The sequence below is a fragment of the Pogoniulus pusillus genome, chromosome 4 (assembly GCF_015220805.1).
Source record: "Pogoniulus pusillus isolate bPogPus1 chromosome 4, bPogPus1.pri, whole genome shotgun sequence".
Lineage (NCBI taxonomy): Eukaryota > Metazoa > Chordata > Aves > Piciformes > Lybiidae > Pogoniulus > Pogoniulus pusillus.
This window is the reverse complement of record NC_087267.1, coordinates 32,678,185-32,693,368: the sequence shown is the minus strand read 5'-3', so window position 1 is coordinate 32,693,368 and position 15,184 is coordinate 32,678,185. Positions and strand designations below refer to the sequence as shown.

The 15,184-nt window shown below is 39.4% G+C and overlaps 1 protein-coding gene across 2 annotated transcripts in view; it reads right to left on the bottom strand.

Annotated features, from left to right (window-relative positions):
• The window catches only part of ORC5 (origin recognition complex subunit 5), a 59,592-nt gene that overhangs the window by 19,184 nt on the left and 25,224 nt on the right, over nt 1–15,184 (bottom strand). The gene's annotated exons all lie outside the window — the stretch shown is intronic.

Genomic DNA, 15,184 nt, shown 5'->3' with positions numbered 1-15,184 from the left:
TTATACTTAACCCCCCCACACACTACAACCCCAAAAAAGAACAAACACTCCCACAAAGACTTCTCTGTCTCTAAAACTGCTCTCAATTTATAAGAGAAATTGTGCAATATAAATGCTACCATGGTAACAAGTCACTTTATTGAACAAGAGAGAAAATAATTAACCCAAACCTGCATATCATGCATGCACATGCAGTAAATTTAGCCCTGCCCTTTTCCCCTTTGCTATTTTTCTTCTTGCAAAGAGAAATAGATTTTGAATTTATACCTTATAGGAAGTCAGGCATCATTTTGCTTGTCCCTCCCACTTCTTTGTGTATTTTACACCTCTTCAGTGCATGATGTGAAGGACCCAGTTACTTACAAAAAGAAAAAGGGATTAATGAATCAGAAATGCTCTTCCCCCTCCTGAGTTAAGTACAGAAGACTCCTATGTAAATGCTTCACGCTCTTAAAAAAAATGAAGCCCTAAGGCAAGCACAGCACATGCTTAGTATTCACTCAGTATCCTTAACCAGGAACCCTGATATTTATAGTAAATCAGAAGTTATTCATCTCCAAATGTAAATTAAACCTGATCTCAATGTTCTCCCCAAATGTTCCTTGTGAAATGATATTTGTGTACATATTGTTGCATTTTATACCAAAGGGAGCATAATATTTTCAGAAGAACTGCATGGATTTAGCCATACAAATCCAATTAATCTCCACAGAAGTTGTATGTCTAAATCCCTGTGCTCAGCGTTGACATTTTGGAAGCAGTGGGGGAGGTTTTTCAAGCAGTGAATTTGTATTACACAAAACTCAAGTTTTCTCAAAGAGAAATAAACCAGCATGTAGATACTTACAGATATCAACAAACATATTTATGTCACTCTGTCAAGGAAATCACATTCCTATAAAGCAGGCACTGATTTCCACAAAATTCTATTTCACAAGAAATAGCAGTATTAACCTGCAGTCTATGAGATAAAAGTAATTACATGCACATATTACTAGGATAAATTATTCTTATTTAGCGCCAGTTTTGATCTTTTTACTTCATTTGCAGTGGATCTGTCTCTGTGATATAAAATGTTAATGAATGTAATCTTGTGTTCACAGTTAGAGGACTGCCAAAGCAATGTATTTGGGATACATAAAATTCATGGTTTAAAAAGGTCACTTTAAAGAAGAGATTTGGCAATGTGGTTTTAAAAGACCTCATTTGCCATAGACCTTACTTTTTGTTTTGTTTTCTATTTCATCAGTCTTAAATAACTTAAAAGAGTAGAAACAAAACTACTCACATCTGATCTCAGCAACAAAGAATGCATGTAATTTTTGTCTACTTCTTAGTAGATTTCTTTGGGTTACTAGGAACAATTTACATGTATACTTATTCCTGCACACAAACAACACAGGCTGCACAAAATCTTAATTTCAGCAAGCTATCTTCACGGAGCAGGAACTCTTCAAACCACCCAAATATAACTTACCATGATACACAATTAATTCTAAAGTAATAGGCTGTAATGGTGTGTCACTCATAAAGACACACACATAAATAAGCACTACTAAATGTATTTAACATCCTCCCACAGAAATAGAAAGTCCAGCAGCTGAAGCGGTAAAGTTTACAACTCCAAATAAATAAGGCTACTCTTAGCTGCCCTCAACAACCAACACCAGGATTTCACTGTGAAAATCAAGAAGCTGCTTTCCACCTTAAGAAACAAACCCAAACTCACTAGAGGTGTACATTTCCCACACAGCAGTTGAATAGTTAAATCCCAAGAGTGTTTTAACTATAGAAGAGATATAAATAACATCTTGGTTTACAGCAAGTTTTGCATTTGTCAGTACTTTTTTTGTATGGACACATTTTTTTTCCAGTTCAAGCATAATTCACACAGAGGCAGAGAAGATTTGAGCTTGTTTTTTTATAGAAGAGAAAGTAAGTGACCATTTGGGAATCAGCTGGGTATTTAAAGTATTTAACAAGAAACTAAATGATAAGCACAAATTCACCCAACAAAAGCCATCATGCTGCAGTTTATTTTTCCTATGTATGCATAGCTTGGCTCAGCCCATGTGCTAGTAGAAAAGATTTATTTAAAGCTTGTTATATTTCAAATTAATCATGACAATTCAACACTTAGTTATGAGTAGAGCCCCAGCTTCTTCCAGTTGCTCTTTATATCCCTTTGCACTCCATGCTCCTCCTGCTCCCTGACTTCTCAGCAGAAGATACTCTACGCACTGTGCTTGAGCCATGTTTAGATCCTGGCTAAATGGTCACCACCAGCTCAAACGAAAACAGAACCTGTGTACAAGCTGAAGAGCCTCTTGAACAGAGTGCATGGGCACAGATGGCATTTACAATTAGATTTGTAAGACCTAGTGTCTTTGCAAGTCGTGCCTTGCAGTCAGTTTCAGCCAGAACTAGATTAGCTTAAAAAGGCAAGAAGGATTTGAACAAGGTGAAAGAATCAGATACATGATTGAATCTACTTCCTTAGGATGTCAATTAGAAGACAGACAAGAAAGGAAGCAGCACTCTGAACAGTAGACATTCATGGCACAAAAAAAACATTGAGTACTTGGGCAGGGCAGCCTTATCAGTTATACCCAACAACTCATGCAGTATTTCTGTGCTTCAGACCCAGCCAAATGAATGTTTGGACGTGGAGGAATGTACAACAGTTCAGTAATTAAACACTGACATGTTTTTCCTTTACATCAAGTTTGTTCTGCAGTGGATTGAGCTGTAGTTTTGAGGTGGCTTTTTTTGGCGTGGGTTTGTTTCATTTTGTTTGTTGTTGTTTGGTAGTTTTTTTGTGAGGGGGAGAGGTAAATTTTTTTGTTGTTGTTAAACTTCTGATATATAACCAAAATCCTTCTTTTAAAGAACAGAGGAAAGAAACAAAAACTGAATCAACCAGGAGACTTCCATTCAACCTCCCCTGACAAAATGTTCCTTGTGGCCTTTAATAGCAGTAGCTTGCTGAAGAAATCAAGGATGAAATAAAGTCTGTAGCTATTCATGTGTTGGGACTGCCTGCTTCACAAACAAACTGTTAGTTGCTGAGAAATGGAACTTCCATTCAGTCGACTAATGATATTTCATTGTAAGACTTTTTTCAGAGGACAGCCATCATCATTATATAGGTTCAGGGCTTGTATTTTTGTCTCTAAATGCTTATTTTCAAGTGACAAGACTCTCAAGCTTCTGTCTGAGTGCAATCTACAAAAAAAACCCCATCACCCAGCCTTCACGCTGGCTCATCACCAGCCAGAGCCTGAGTTACAGTTCCCAGTGGCAGTGCAGCCTATTCAAACCAGCATGATTAATTTAACTAAAAAGAAAACCACAAGCAGAGAGAAATGGATTAAAACCCAACAAAACCCTACATGCATATGGTCTTATCTGAGACTTGCCTTGTTAACATTCCACTTTTTTCAGCCATAGGGTGAAGCACTTGCTGGTGCCGCCCGAGTGCAACTGCTGCCTCTGACACTCTAAGTTGAATCCTTCCCCCTCTTCAACAAAACCCAAGGCTGAATTCAGGTATTGTTCCTCCCATCACAAAGCAACTGAAAGAAAGCCACTGCCAGGTTCCCAGAAAGCTGGGGAAAGGCTTAACTGCATTTAACCCTTAGGTCTCCCTGGAACCAGCCACCTGAAGTCCTCTGGTGCAAAGGACACACATAGCGCCGGTAATTCCCGCATTCGGTCACTACTCAATGCTCTGAGGATGATACAGACACAAATCACGGAAATGGTGCTACAAAACGGGAGTTTGATTTCTTCATTGTGATCAGATATTGCAATTCTCTGTAAAGATCTAATAGCAGGACTACTGATGTAACATAGTAGTAACAACCAGGCACATTCTGTGGCTTTTTCCTCCAATAAATGCATGTATTACAACTTTCCAAATCTGTGCCCAAGCAAGAGGAGAGTCCAGCAATATAACGGGCAGGCAGGAAGGCAGCTGTGCCCCAAAAAGACACTTTTTACCATTTCAAATTATATGACTGTTCCTCACACTAAACAAACACTGTTCTTTCTGCTCACAATGGGAAGTAAAGCTAGCAGTATATATGTCATGTTTATGAATATCTGGTCTACCACAGCTGTGGTACTTAGATCTGACAAAGAAAAAGCTGAGACAATGAAAAAAAAATCTCAAGTACTGATGAAAGTGACTGATAAATCTTATTTGACCAAGAGGTTTGACATACTTGGAAATAAAAACACTGGTGACTTACACTGAGCCACTCAAATACCTGACGCAGCCAAAGATTTCAGTAACATAAATGCCATTATCACTACAGTCAGCCATGCAGAAAAGATGTAGTCCAGGCATCAGGACTTATCACAGCTGCATTTTTATCCAAAGTACCAAATCTGACACCTTAAATGTGACAAAAAATTAGACTTTCAGAGAAAGATAGCCTGTTTCAACACAAATTAAATGTTTTCTTCCAAATGGATATTCAAATATTTGCTTACTTTTCACAGCTTATTTATATAGACGTACATTCACTAGGTATTCTCACTTAATATCACATCCTCTTCTCCATGAACTTTCCCTGTAGATTCCAACAGTGAGCTAAGTGTCTCAGCCTATCAATCAGTTATAAAGTCAATCAGGTCAATGCCTATGTGCCATTTCATACACTGCACTCACCTGTGATTACATACTGACCAACCTAAAGTTACAATTTATTTTAAGCATTAGAAAATAACCACAGCAAATACTTTTCAGAAGCTGTAAAGTCTAATTTTTCATGTCTCCATTTATTAGCCAGGGGTAAGCTGAAGATGTCTGTGCTGTGTCAGAGACTTCACCTGCAGAGCATCCCTATATTAAGGATGGGCTTTGCACGTGTGACTGTGAGCACATCTGGAGCACATGGCTAGGTCAGTACTCCCCAGAACAGCGTTCCTTTGTTCTAATGCTGCCACAAAACAAATAAACCTTAAGCCACAAAACACCCAGAAAATGAAAAATACATGGGCAAGTTTGCATGCCCCTCGTTTCCAGTTCCTGCCTCTTCCTACTTAAAATGTAGCATCAAAAGGAAGAGCTTTTCTCTTACTACCTATCAAATGCAGCTGAAAGTATTATGAAGATGACAGTGACAGACAGTTACATGATGACACACTTGACACACATCACATCTGCCAATACTTTTTTCTCATTCTTTTTTCCAGAAAAATATGGTATTTATTAGAACATTTCCTAATTCAACATGCAGGAAAAGTTGTTTACTTAGCATTTATATATTTTGTTGTAAAATATAAGTTAATTATTTTTAATCAAATTAAATCCCTGTGGCTCCTTTAGTTTTATTCCCATGAACTTGACCTTAAGCAACCATATCACCTGATGCAATAGATACTTTATACAGATAGCACTTCTACAGGTAATACAGACAAGAGTATTGTTCTGCTCATGAGGCAGAGGGAGTTAATCATGAAATATTCAGTTTTAATTAAGATTACTGTATCAAAGGCAGGGCTTAATGCAGATCTGAAGGAAGGATCAAGGCTAATGCCTTTTTCTAATGCAAATTTACATAAATTATATTTCATTAGTGTATCATGAGTCTTATTTTGCCAATTTATACCATGTGAGACCACAGAAATAGAGATGGAAAATATCTATTACGTTATCTTCAATCTCCTCTCTCCAAGGCAAGATTCTTTTCTTCAGTTTATGTCTGAATGTTTCATCCACTGTCATTTTCCATAGCTGAAAGAGTGGGGGGGTATTCCACTAAAACTTCAGGGGAGACTGTTACACATTTTAACACATCCAGTGGAAAGAGAGGGTTTTGTGATATTCAAAGCTAAGATTCCCCTCATCTTATTTCATTAGTCCTACTTAGACCTCTTTGGACTCCTAGAAATGAATCCTTTCTTGGCCTATAAATACTTTCAGACATTTTCATCATCCCCTGGTAGCTATTTAGCCAAATTAGCGTAGGGATCATCTCTCTTCGTCTGAACATCACCAAGCACACAGATAGCTATAAGTAATAATTACATATGTTCATTTCCTTTAATCTTTCTTCACAAGTCATTCCCTTCTAGCCTTTAATTTTTACCACTTCTCATGCCTACATCTTATTCTAAGTGCTATTACTTTCCAATTATTTTCCCTTCTCTGAACAGCTTGATTTCAGACCATTTCCACTTTAAAATGTTAGCTTGACTTTACCATTTTATCCTGACTTTTCATTGATTTGATTTATTCATTTTTTTCCTCTGTTTTCTTTTTTTAATAAAAGATCAGGCTTGAACCTCTCCTCTGTGTATGTCAAATAAACACAGGAAAAAAAAATATATAACCTGCACTAGAGACCAGCATTTTATCATATCAAGACTACGGTAAGCATAAGTGCCTAATAAATACAAATTCTTTACTCATTTTTATGTCTGCCTCTGTTGTATCAGATTTTAGACACCATCAACTTTGGTTCTCAGAGTACAGATAATGTTTAACCATTTTTAGTATCTGCATCAACACTTTCATGAACAAGAACATTAAATCAAGACTGCAAGTATTATTATCTTCTATCACATTGATGACTTCTATTATGTTTTCTGTGTTTCTTTCTGACAACTCCCAACACACTGAGGCATCCCCAGTGCCTGAGCACAATGTGAAGTTGTAGAAACCTCACCTATGCCACTCCAAGAAGGCTTTGCTCTCATTGGACAGCATTCTGGGTCACTGAAGAGAATTCCAAACACTGAGTTGAATTAAAATTTAGTCTATTTTTGTTATGGAAGAGGAGAGTAAGACACTGGTTTGAGTGTTCATGTAATCATAGAGGTGATTTTGAAAAAGAGATTTCTGCTAAGGAGATACTGCCATGCTAACTCTTCACCTGTCCCTCTTTATCTTCCCCAGTCATGAAGAAGTGGTCTAGTTCAGGCTTTAGCTACACAGAAAACATACTAAATTAAATAGTCAAATAGCACTTCACAGGACAGTCCCATGTTAAAACCTGTGAGATATCGCAATGGTTTTTGCTTTGTCTAGGAGGGATGGAAAAATGCAGGCCAGCACATGCTGACTGGCAAACCAGCTAACCATGCAAGAGCCCCAGTTCCTCACTAGGCATTCCCAGCTAGCCATCATAGAATCAACCAGGTTGGAAGAGACCTCTAAGATCATCCAGTCCAACCTAGCACCCAGCCCTAGCCAATCAACTAGAGCATGGCACTAAGTGCCTCATCCAGGCTTTGCTTGAACACCTCCAGAGACAGCGACTCCACCACCTCCCTGGGCAGCCCATTCCAGTGGCAAATCACTCTCTCTGGGAAGAACTTCCTCCTAACATCCAGCCTATACCTACCCTGGCACAACTTGAGACTCCAAGTTGTGTCTTGTAGCCCATTGCTCTTTATGACACAAGTGCTCACTTAAAAGGCTTAGCCATGTCAAAGCTCATTGTTAAGAGCCAAGTATCCACTATCTGTCACCATTAATTGTCAGTCATCTAAAAATAAGGATGGATTTTTCAGGATACAATTAAAAAGCAATAGAGAGATCAAAGAATCACAGAATTAACCAGGTTGGAAAAGACCTCTAATATCATTGAGTCCAAACTACCACCTAACCCTTCTAATTAACTAAACCAGGGTACTAAGTGCCTCATTCGGTCTTCTTTTAAACACTTCCAGGGATGGTGACTCCAGCATCTCCTTGGGCAGCCTATTCCAGTGGGCAATCACTCCTTCCGTGACGATGACGCCACTGATGCCTGTGCTATACCTGTTCAGTGAATCAGAACAGATTACTTCAGTCTCCCAGCCTTCTAGACTGTCAGTCTAGCATTTTTCACAAGCACTATAGTCACACAAATTATTAAAAAGCTTTTCTCTGGACTAGCAGTGTTATACATCCATTAGAGGCCACTCCAGGCTAGAAAATATCTGTTGCAAAAAGTCTTCCTAGGCCATATGCTAGTAATAAATAAAAAAGGCTGGAAAAGATCATTTTGTAACAACAATCTTCAGTTTTCTTCTCATGTCTGTGTGGTAATCTCGTAATCTGTTTACTCTCTGTATCCACTAGAGCAATTTTTTATATATGTGATTCACCAGTTCATCTTCTGGTATTTTCTTTCACATTTCTTATCTAGAACATGGAATGCCCTATGTTCATAGGGGGTACTGGTAGATAGTAGGCTGAAGATGAGCCAGCAGTGTGCCCAGTTGGCCAAGAGAGCCAATGGCATCCTAGCCTGCATCAGGAACAGTGTGGCCAGTAGGACAAGGGAGGTTATTCTTCCCCTGTACTCGGCACTGGTCAGGCCACACCTTGAGTCCTGTGTCCAGTTCTGGGCCCCTCAATTCAAGAAATGCTGAGGTGCTGGAACGTGTCCAGAGAAGGGCAACAAGGCTGGTGAAGGGCCTGGAACACAAACCCTATGAGGAGAGGTTGAGGAAGCTGGGGTTGTTTAGCCTAGAGAAGAGGAGGCTCAGGGGTGACCTCATTGCTGTCTACAACTACCTGAAGGGAGATTGTAGCCAGGTGGGGGTTGGTCTCTTCTCCCAGGCAAGCACCAATAGAACAAGGGGACACAGTCTCAAGTTGTGCCGGGGTAGGTATAGGCTGGATGTTAGGAGGAAGTTCTTCCCAGAGAGAGTGATTTGCCATTGGAATGGGCTGCCCAGGGAGGTGGTGGAGTCACCATCCCTGGAGGTGTTCAAGAACAGACTGGATGAGGCACTTAGTGCCATGGTCTAGTTGACTGGCTAGGGCTGGGTGATAGGTTGGACTGGATGTTCTTGGAGGTCTCTTCCAACCTGGCTGATTCTATGCATATCACAAACGGTCTGCAACATATTCAGCAGTCTTTAAACTAGATAAGACTGTCTATGCCTTCTAATAAACACTTCAGCTACCACCTCCCTCGTATTTTTTTAAACTCACTACTAACCAGTTTGAATTCAGATCCATTCAGAAGGCATAGATGTTCTGTCCATACATCCTACTCCTGTTACTGGAATGTTTAAGTATGTTCATCAAGAGATGGCAAATTTCACACCCTTCATTTGTATTACATTTCAAGAAACATTTATGGAAGGTAAGTGGACAGAAAAAAGTATGCAAAAACATGCACACTGAAGGGTATCTTTCAATGTTTTATGTGAACTGCCATGAAGACCTAGAATTATGTCCTGCTAGAGATGGCAACATATATGAATTTCTTATTGTACTGTAATCATCAGTTAGAAAACACAACAGACATGTGAGGATTAAAATACGGTGTGTTTTCTTAAGACCTGTCTCTACATGGATAACAGCAGGGTCACAGATATTCACCTGAGTGAAGTTAAGGTTGCCCCACCACATGTTAATGAAACATCCACTCACCTGAACTAGATCTGTCTTCAAATATTTCAATTCTACTCTCCTGTAAGCTGTGCCCAAAAATTTGCTCTCTAAGTCATATTTTATATTTTACTCCTAAAACACTTCCTGAAATTTAAATAAATGGGTGGCCTTTTATTTATTTGTAATTCTTCTATGGCTTCCACTTGCAGAGGTTAGACTTCGCCTCTTCATGTTTGAAAACAGAGGTAGAAGATCCTGCTTTTCTTGACATATTTGGCTTTTTTCACATGAAAAAAAAAATCACTCTCAGAGCATTTCCCACAAGCAGCTGAGCTGTTCTGCATTGCTGTTACTGAGATGTGGTTCGCAGGCTCAAGGATGTAACACAACAAATCATCATCACCACAGAATTCTAGAGATTAAGTTTCCGCCAAGAGAGCCAGTGGCATCCTGGCCTGCATCAGGAATGGTGTGGTCAGCAGGAGCAGGGAGGTCATTCTGCCCCTGTACTCTGCACTGGTCAGATCACACCTTGAGTACTGCGTTCAGTTCTGGGCCCCCCAGTTTAGGAAGGACACTGAGATGCTTGAGCGTGTCCAGAGAAGGGCGACGAGGCTGGTGAGAGGCCTCGAGCACAGCCCTACGAGGAGAGGCTGAGGGAGCTGGGGTTGTTTAGCCTGGAGAAGAGGAGGCTCAGGGGTGACCTTATTGCTGTCTACAACTACCTGAGGGGTGGTTGTGGCCAGGGGGAGGTTGCTCTCTTCTCTCAGGTGGCCAGCTGCAGAACGAGAGGACACAGCCTCAGGCTGCGCCAGGGGAAATTTCGGCTCGAGGTGAGGAGAAAGTTCTTCACTGAGAGAGTCATTGGACACTGGAATGGGCTGCCCGGGGAGGTGGTGGAGTCGCCGTCCCTGGGGCTGTTCAAGGCAAGGTTGGATGTGGCACTTGGTGCCATGGTCTAGCCTTGGGCACTGTGGTAAAGGGTTGGACTTGATGATCTGTGAGGTCTCTTCCAACCTTGGTGATACTGTGATACTGTGAAAAGACAGGGGCTTCAGCACTTGTGTTCAAGAATAAGCCAAAAGCAGTCCTGCAAAAAGGGATGGAAGGCCAGCATGAGTTTGCCAGTCATGCAATGCAACTTTGGGCATCCCCTACCCAAGCATATAATCCAGTACACAACTGAGCACCTTAATCTGCGGGAGAAAGAAGTGGGAAGCTGTACAAATCAACTACTGCCCCTACCCTGTAAATGTTTTGACAAAAAGACATCTAAGAAGAGATATTTGATGGTGGGTTGTTCTGCTTTACAAGCAGCAATTACAGAGGAAACACCTTTTGGTACATATGATGAATTATTACTGAGAAACACTTTTAGTCCTCCAAGACAGAACAGCTCTAGATAGCTACAATATCTACATTTGCATCTGAGGCTGTCTTGACCTAACTTCTAGTTGATGGAGCAAAACTGGTGCATCAGGACATGGTTCACTGCAACTTTATATAGATTTTTAAACTTTTCATAAACAGAATGGCTTTAGATGCTCATGTCTGCAGCAGGGTGCACGGGATGATGTTTTCTGCATGCCCCTTTCTTTCTGTTAACTGGATAAGCACATCAGCCCATACACTTTTCCTGTGCTTAAATAGCTTAAATATAGCTAGAATTAAACTCATTCAAAATAATCATATGGCTACTTCTGTCATCCACTGTTCTTCACCTCATGTGAGAAACTGTATTGTAAGGTGGTCAGAACAGAGGAGATCTTTTGAAGTACCTAACACACCTTCAGATATTCAGCACCATTTGAGCCTTTAAAAGGATAATTTCATGGCAGATTCACCTACTGATGGGTCAGATCACAGGGACTTTTCACTCAAACATACTTTTCTGAATGAAGCTTTTCCAAGCCTGAGCTTCTGCAGAATTTGTTTTAGCCTACATTTTAAATAAGCATTATTTGCAATGTTTACTACTAATATAAACTTCCTGTGATATTTGCTCATACCCTGCTACCAGTTTTTGACACTGCTCCTCCCAGTATTTTCCAGTTTTCATTTCCATAAACAGAGAAGAGAGATTATGTCAACCCTTAACTACTCTCTTTTTGCCAACAAAGTTTCTATTTTGAAACCCTCTCTTGCAAATTAACCATAATTCAGTTGCTTCTTTGTCCAAAATACTGTGGCAACCCCAATCATCCCCAACCGAATTAATAAGGAAAGCAACGGAAGGTCCTTAGGGGAGGATGGATGCCAAGAAGAAAGTCACAAGCTAAAGCAGACTGCAGCTGTCAGGCCAGAAACAATACAAGGACCCACTAAGAGATCCAACATATTCTTTAACATACATTTTGCTACCTTGTGCTCTGACACTGCACATGGACACAGCTTCAGTACATCCCAACCTTGTCAAGAACGGGAAGGAGTCTCTGGTATAGAAACACCTCTAGAGATTTATTTTACATGCAATGCAGCAAAATCATCTGTATTGAAATGACAGGTGGAGTGCTAAGTAGCTAAAGAGAACATCATGAGATGTAAGAGCACGTTAGGCAGGGAGAGGACACACAGGACCGTATCAGGAGCAGTCCAAGGAGCGTGTCAGTAAAAACAACATAAAATTACCTCCAACTGTTTGATCAGTGACTCTGAGCCATCTTTAACACTATTACTGAAGCTGCAGTTGTCTTAACTACTGTATGTGCAGGAAAGAAAATTATATACTTAAATAAGTGAAGGCTTATAAAATTAAGATCTTGACAGGATATCTCTGTCCTTACAACACTAACGAAATAAATACCAAGGAATAAGTAAAGCTATTAAGGCTAAAAGACAACAGCAATAAAAAGTAACGTTGGCCTTGAAGTGTCCTAAATTTGGAATCAGACCACCAGGGAAGAGACACTCACTGTAACTATTGGACTGTGAGGGATGGTTCTACTTTCGAAATTGTACTTCACTACACTAGATCTTATACAAAGGCTCAATAAAAAGATGGTTGTAATCCAGATTGTCAGAGAAGCCACACAAGTTATTTTTAAGAAAGACACATTCATTAGAAGTGTTATTGTCCGCTGGGCACTCAAGTTCCTTCTAGTTTTATGCCATATCTTCCTAGTCATATCCTCTTAAACCAAGAAATCTGCAAGAGAATTAAATGATATCTACCCTATTCCTCTGATTTACCTTCTTTTAGTATTTACATCCTAACTGATTTCTATGAAAAGCTGGTGACCTGGAACAGACTATGTGCATACACTAAATGGTTAAAGCAACATGATTAAAAAAACTTGTCATATCCAGGCTGATTTTAGATATATCTGTTATCAAGAGAGGTTGTGCAGCACTTGCTTAATTAATCTTTGCTGTCTTAATAGATGAACCAGATGTACTATTATGTTCTTTGTTCTTCCCTAAAGAGGGGATGAGCTGATTATTTATCTCCAAACAATAGCAGCTCATGTACCACAGTAAAGAATATTTTTTTTTTCATCTTGGAGGCAATCACTAAAATCACTAACAAGCTTCAGCTGCAACTGCTTGATGTAAACACAGGGTGAATTTGTTCCTGGAGCATTAAAAGATGTTCCTTCCATTAAGTACATTAAGCCAATTTCTAAACAAGTATGTAAAGAAAGGGATGGAAAGCAGAGAGTTTAGAAGGAGGGAAACTCTTGTTTCATCTTTCATGCATTCATATTTACTTCTCTTATACACTAACTCATTTTCATAGGCAAGTTAAAATTTGAAGCTTCAAATACCATTTACAAACAATGCACAGAGAACAGAAGTTCAAGGAACTGCTGGTTGATGCAATACACACCTTGCATGCCATGTAACAACATAGGGAACAACATGTGAAGGGTATAAAGAATTACACAGCACTAAATTCGCAAGGCCACAGGAACTGTGAAAGTGGACAGATTCATGGAGTACACAGAACTCTTCATCACTGCTGTAGCAAACTTGCATAGCTACCTCAAAAATCACTTTTTAAACTATATTTGAAAATAAAAAAGTCATTGTAAATCAATTTTAGAAAGCCTTAACATGTAACTACTTACTGCTTTATGTAAATGTGCAAATTCTTAGGAAGGTGCTACTGAAATAAACCCCTAAGATTAAATAGCAAGAAAGCTTTTGAGTGAGTCAATTTTTCTCAATAAAAGACAGAGGAAATTTAGGAGTTCCCTAGATCTTCCTGAAAATCTCATCTGAAGTCCTCACTCCCTCTTCTCAATAGCCTTTCCCTTGTCATAACCAAACTTCTTCCAGAACACCAGTTTTCATCAATTCACATCATTTTTTCTTCTTAAATACGTTATTTTTTGAGTCACAGATTAAGTGCCAAGTCAGGCACTATTAGCAGGTTTTTGCAGCAATCACTGTTTTCTACCTTGAATTACTGAAAAGGAAGAATTTACGTAGAACAGAATAGAATTTGAGTTAAGGAAGCCTCTGAAGAATCAGATTGTAAAGCTTTACTAGCAATATACCTCAAAAAAATGACACAAGATCAAACAACATAACACAGCTCAAATATAACCAGTTTTTTCTAAAGGATCTTTATTAGTTTCTTCATAATCTGAAGAAACTAATACTGCTTGAACTAAGACTACTTTTACTATTACTCACAGCTAGGCTGAGACAAAAAAAAATTAGCCAGCTATTTGGTTAAAAGCAATGTGGTGTTCCTTCCTTTGGCTTAACAGCAGGCTCTCTCAAGCTGCCATAGTCAGTGCTGAGGTGCTAACCTATGTCACCATGCTGTGTATCACATTAAGTTCCCATTTCTGCTCCTGCATTTCTGCCAGGTTAGTCCAGTGACCAACAACAGAAAATGAGAAAATAAGTTAGTTACCACCTCTTATCACCATCTCCCCAAACCTACTGAAAACCAACAGAGTAGCGATCAGTGCATTACTACACTTTGTGATAAACAGACAGAGCCTGCAAAATAAAGTGTCTGATGCATAATACACCTATAAAAGTATATACAGGATCAAACACAATACTAACAATGTAAGCCTATGAGAAAAAAAGGAGCTACAAATTTGCTAGCAGCTAAGAAAGCTGTTCTAACAACTGAAAAATAATCTTCTAGATAGAGACAATCATAGTGATGAGATCAAAAGGCTACATTACATCTCACGAGGACAATAAACCTGCAGACGACAGCACAGTTTCTATATGACTGCTGCATACAACACCTCATGAGACAAGCAAACATTCTGTGAAGATAGGTCTGTGTATTCTCACTCTCACTGTAAGAGGAGCATAAGTTTATCTGGACCAGTAACAAGAACAAGAGAACCTCAGGTCCTACATCCTTCCTGTCATTGGGAGTCAAAGAAGCAGAGATCTAATGGACCAGACTGAGGGGTATACCATAAATCTTAATAGCTCTCATTAAGGGGACAAAAAAAAAAAAAGTGGGGGGGGGGGAGTTTTTAAGAACTCTTCCACTGAGTTCCACTTTTTCAAATGCTCCTCCCTAGAAGAAATTATAGCAAGACCTTTTTGGGGATGAAAACAGTCTTAAAAAAAGAAAGAAAACAAACCTCTTTGATTTTTAAACTCCCAGAAAGGATACTTTTTCTTTTCCCTTCTCCTTCTTCCTAACAGAAATCACATTACTCTGGCTCCCTCCAGCTGGAAGCATGCTAAACACATTGGTGGTGGTGTGTGTTTCTAGTAGACCCTTATATTAGCACTTACTACTCCAAATCTTGCATCTGCAGACTTACTCTAACTTCACCTAAAAAGCCAACCATTTGCAATGCTGTTTATCATTTTGCCAGACTGGAAAATGTTAAGTTTGTTAATTCTCATTCCAAA